The sequence below is a fragment of the Oryx dammah genome, unplaced genomic scaffold (assembly GCF_014754425.2).
Source record: "Oryx dammah isolate SB20612 unplaced genomic scaffold, SCBI_Odam_1.1 HiC_scaffold_29, whole genome shotgun sequence".
Taxonomy (NCBI): domain Eukaryota; kingdom Metazoa; phylum Chordata; class Mammalia; order Artiodactyla; family Bovidae; genus Oryx; species Oryx dammah.
The window spans coordinates 81,497,274-81,502,906 of record NW_024070213.1 but is presented as its reverse complement, the minus strand read 5'-3'; the positions used below and the strand labels follow the sequence as shown (position 1 = coordinate 81,502,906).

The window sequence follows — 5,633 nt, the reverse complement described above, 5'->3', positions numbered from 1 at the left end:
ATGAAAAAACATCTCTCTTTCAAAAGCTGGCTTTCCAACCTAGGAACAGGGGACTTCTTATTTATGTTCACTTTTCCAAATACAAGATATAGCGAATAGACATGAGCTGGATTTCATTTGACACAGCATATAATATGGCTGCAGGAAGAGCAGACTGAAAAGACACACACAAACACAGAATTCTATCTGTTTTATAATTAAGGAACAGTCCAGGTAGTGCTAGTAGTAAAGAACCCACCAACCAAGGCAGGAGACTTAGGAGACTCAGGTTCCATCCCTGGGTTGGGAAGTTCCCCTGGAGGAGGGCATGGCCACCCACTCCAGTATTCTTGCCTGGTGAATCCAATGGACAGAAAAGCCTCACAGGCTATGGTCAATAGGGTCTCAAAGAGTTAGACATGACTGAAGTGACAGCATGCACAGGGTGAATCATTAAATGAATAATGAAACAATTGAACTTACAAGAATTCTTTTCTAGTGCCCATACTTTCGGAATTTCCACTCTCTGCCATCCAGTGGACACACCTACCATGTTCTGAGACAGCAGGAGAAGCAGTAGAAATGAAATCATGGTCCCAGATTCCCGAAGCAACAGTGCACTCTTCAGAAGTTGCAGGTACCTGGTTAGCTCAACATTTTATGGAACGATCATAAGGTGGTTCCTGCAGATGGCATGGTCATCAACCACAATATTTCAGGCCCCCAAAGCTACTGCATCCCACTTGTTTCACTTCAAAGCTCTTCTTGCCCATGTTGTCCATGGTGCCACTTGGGGTGTCCACATCCATCACTGCTGCCATATTGGAACCATGCCCTCTGTGGTCCTCACTGCCTTTTTTTGTTCAACCATGAAGGGAATTAAAAAAAAAAAAAACCTACTTCATTGACTACACTAAAGCCTTTGACTGTGTGGATCACAACAAACTGTGGAAAATTCTTAAAGAGATGGGACTACCAGACCACCTTACCTGCTTCCTGAAAAATCTGTGTGCAGGTCAAGAAGCAACATGTAGAATCAGACATGGAACTCAAAATTCCAATTCTGAGACTGGCTCAAAATTGAGAAAGGAGTACATCAAGGCTGTATGTTGTCACCCTGCTTATTTAAATTATATTCAGAGTACATCATGTGAAATGCCAGGATGCTTGAAGCACAAGCTGGAATCAGGATTGCTGTGAGAAATATCAATAACCTCAGATATGTAGCTGATACAACTTCAATGGCAGAAAGTGAAGAGTAACGAAAGAGCTTCTTGATGATGGTGAAAGAGGAGAGTGAAAAGCTGGGTTAAAACTCAACATTCAAAAAACAATGATCATGGCATCCAGTCCCATCACTTCATGGCAAATAGATGGGGAAAAAATTGAAACAGTGACAGATTTAATTTTCTTGGGCTCCACAATCACTGTGGATGGTGACTACAGCCACAAAATTAAAAGATGCTTGCACCTTGGAAGAAAAGCTATGACAAACCTAGACAGCATATTAAAAAGCAGAGACATCACTTTGCTGACAAAAGTCTGTATAGTCAAAGTAGTCATGTATGGATGTTGAGAGTTGGTCAATAAAGAAGGCTGAGTGCTGAAAAAATGATACTTTTGAACTGTGGTGTGGGAAGATCTTCAAAATACTTTGGACAGCAAGGATATAAAACCCAGTCAATCCTAAAGGAAATCAACACTGAATATTTATTGGAAGGACTGAGGCTGAGACAGAAACTCTAATACCATGGTCATCTGATGAGAAGAGCCAGCTCATTGGAAAAGACCCTGATGCTAGGAAAGATTGAGGGCAGGAGGAGAAGGAGGCAACAAAGGATGAGATGGTTGGATAGTACCACTGACTCAATGGACATGTGTTTGAGCAAAGTCAGTGAAATAGTGAAGGACAAGAAAGCGTGGTGTGCTGCAGTTCATGTGGTCGCAAAGAGTCAGACACAGCTTAGTGAGTGAACAACAAATGAGCTGAAATGGATTTACATTTTTAAATTATTTTTGAAAATAATAGTGATAATATTTCACAATGTTCAAAATTAAATGAAATTTAAATTCTAGTGTGCAGGTGGTGCAGTGGTAAAAGAATCCGCCTACCAATGCAGGGGGCACAAGAGACATGAGTTCAGTTCCTGGGTTGGGAAGATACCCTGGAGAAGGGAATGGCAACCCACTCCAATATTCTTGCCTGGAAAAAATCCATTCACAGAGAAGCCTGGTGGGCTAGAGTCCATGGGATCACAAGGAGTCAGACAACACCGAGCACACAGATGGCAATGGTCATAAGCAAAGTTTTAGTGGAACACATTCACATTCATTTCTGTCTTGTTTAATGCCCACTCTTATATTATAGCAGAGGTGAATCTGCAACAGAGACCATGTGTGGTGCCCTCAGTTCAAACCCAATGGCTGTCTCAATGCATTCTACATCGCAATGATGCAGCTAAAACAGCACCATTTTGACAGCAATCTATATCACTGTACTGTAACTTTTTTTTTTTTACTAAGTGCATATTCATCAGGTCAAAACTGATGGACTTCATATGGTGCATGTTTAAGGCATAGTGGAGTGTGGATTATTTTGTTATCAAATTAGGTGCCAAAGCATTGTGTATTTTCCCAATGACCTTTTAGTTGGGTAGGCAAAGTAATCCCCACCCCCAAACCCCAGATGTGAAGTGAAAGTCATTCAGTCATGTCTGACTCTTTGCGACCCCATGAACTATAAAGCCCATGGAATTCTCCAGGTCAGAATACTGGAGTGGGTAGCCTTTCCCTTCTCCAGGGGATCTTCCCAATCCAGGGACCCAACCCAGGTCTCCCACATTGCAGGTGAGCCATAAGGGAAGCCCAAGAATACTGGAGTGGGTAGCCTATCCATTCTCCAGTGGATCTTCTTGACCCAGGAATTGAACCAGGGTATCCTGCTTTGCAGGCAAATTCTTTACCAACTGAGCTGCCAGGGAAGTCAAACCCTGGATATCTATACCCTAATCCCTGGAATGAGTGAATTTGTTATTTACATGTCAAAAGGAATTTTGTATACATAAAATAAAAATATTAAGAAAAAAAAGGACTTTGCAGATGCAACTAATTTAAGTGTCTTGCAATAGGTAATTTAAAATTTTATCTCTATTCAAGACTTTATTTATAAATGTTCAGATTAACAGCATTTTGTACATCAAATCAAGGGCACAACAGTATGAATAGATCCTATCATAAAAACAAGACTCTTTGTAAATAAGGGAACTGTATGTTTATAAGCCAGTCTGAGTTGCATGACTGATACCTTGTATCACAATGGGTAACGTTTTTCTTTTGTTTTTGCAAATATATACACACATCAGCAAGTCAGGGTCCCTGGGGGAGTCCCTTGGGATGCAACAGTGTAAGCAAAATAGATCGCTGTTAACGCTTTAACAGAATGCACCAAACTGCTCTAGGATTCTCATTTTAAAAAGCAGAAATCACTTGCATTTCTATATAACAATGAAACTGTTGCATTTCTATTTTTCTAACAATGAGAAATCAGATAGAGAAATTAAGGAATCAATCCCATTCACCATTGCAACAAAAATAATTAAATATCTAGGAATAAACTTACCTAAGGAGACAAAAAAACTGTACACAGAAAACTATAAGACACTAATGAAAGAAATCAAAGTTGACATAAACAGATGGAGAGATATTCTATGTTCCTGGATAGGAAGAATCAATATTGTGAAAATGACTATACTACCAAATGCAATCTACAGATTCAATGCAATTCTTATCATATTACCAATGGCATTTTTCACAGAACTAGAACAAAAAAATTCACAATTCATATGGACACACAAAAGACCCAGAATAACCAAGCAGTTTTGAGAAAGAAGAATGGAGAAAGAGGAATCAACCTTTCTGATTTCAGATTATACTACAAAGCTATAGTAATCAAGACAGTAATGTACTGGCACAAAACAAAAATATAGATCAATGGAACAAGACAGAAAACCCATAAATAAACCCATGCACCTATGGGTACCTTACTTTTGACAAAGGGGGAAGAATATACAATGGGGCAAAGACAGCCTTTTCAATAAATGGTGCTGGGAAAATTGGACAGCTATGGGTAAAGAATGAAATTAGAAAATTTCCTAATACCATACACAAAGATAAACACAAAATGGATTAAAGACCTAAATGGAAGACCAGAAACTACGAAACACTTAGAGGAAAACATAGGTAGAACACTCGATGACATAAATCAAAGCAAGATCCTCTGTGACTCACCTCCTAGAGTAACAGAAATAAAAACAAAAGTAAACAAGTGGGACCTGATTAAACTTAAAAGCTTTTGCACAGCAAAGGAAACTATAAACAGAATGGGAGAAAATAATAGAGAAAATAAATGAAACAACTGACAAAGGATTAATTTCCAAAATATACAAACAGCTCATACAACTCAATGCCAAAAAACAAACTCAACCAAAAAGTGGGAAAAAGACCTAAACAGACATTTCTCCAAAGAAGACATACAGATAGCTAACAAACACATGAAAAGATGCTCAACATCGCTCATTATTAGAGAAATGCAAATCAAAACCACAATGAGATTATCACCTCACACTGGTCAGAATGGCCATCATCAAAAAGTCTACAAACAATTTAAATGCTGGGAAGAGTGTGGAGGAAAGGGAACACTCTTGCACTGTTTTTAGGAATGTAAATTGATACAGCCACTATGGAAGATGGTATGGAGATTCCTTAAAAAACTAGGAATAAAACCACCATATTACCCAGCAATCCCATCCTAGGCATATACCCTGAGGAAACAAAAATTGAAAAAGTCACATGTATCCCATTGTTTATTGCAACACTATTTATGATAGCTAGAACATGGAAGCAATCTAGATGTCCATTGACAGATGAATGGATAAAGAAGTTGTGGTACACATACACAATGGAATATTACTCAGCCAGAAAATGGGATGCATTTGAGTCAGTTCTAATGAGGTGGATGAACCTAGAATCTATTATACAGATAGAAGTAAGTCAGAAAGTGAAAGATAAATATGTATTCTAACACATATATATGGAATCTAGAAAAATGGTTCTGAAGAATTTATTTACAGGGCAGCAATGGAGAAACAGACATGGAGAATAGATTTATGGACATGGGGAGAGAGGAGGAGAGGGTGAGATGTATGGACAGAGTAACATGGAAACTTACATTACCATATGTAAAATAGATAGCCAATGGGAATTTGCTGTATGGCTCAGGAAACTCAGGGGCTCTGTATCAACCTAGAGGGTTGGGATGGGAAGGCAGATGGGAGGGAGGTTCAAAAAGGAGTGGTTATATGTATACCTATGGCTGATTCATGTTGAGGTTTGACAGAAAACAATAAAATTCTGTAAAACAATTATCCTTCAATAAAAAATAATTTTTTAAAGAAATCTAAAGGCAAAGATAGAAATGAGTCCAAAATTAATCAAATCTTATTTTCCGCATATCCCACATTTGGGTTTTATTTAACATTAACTCTACAATATCACCATATTACTATATGCATGTTTGCAACCCAGAAAGATATATTTTTTGCTTTGTTGTCTGTAAAAAGGGATTTTAAATGTATAAACACTGCAGCTGAGCTGAG

General features: G+C 38.3%; 1 pseudogene; it reads right to left on the bottom strand.

Moving 5' to 3' along the window:
* Positions 1 to 474: 474 nt before the first annotated feature.
* On the bottom strand, positions 475 to 864 carry LOC120857916 (annotated as a pseudogene).
* Positions 865 to 5,633: the final 4,769 nt, after the last annotated feature.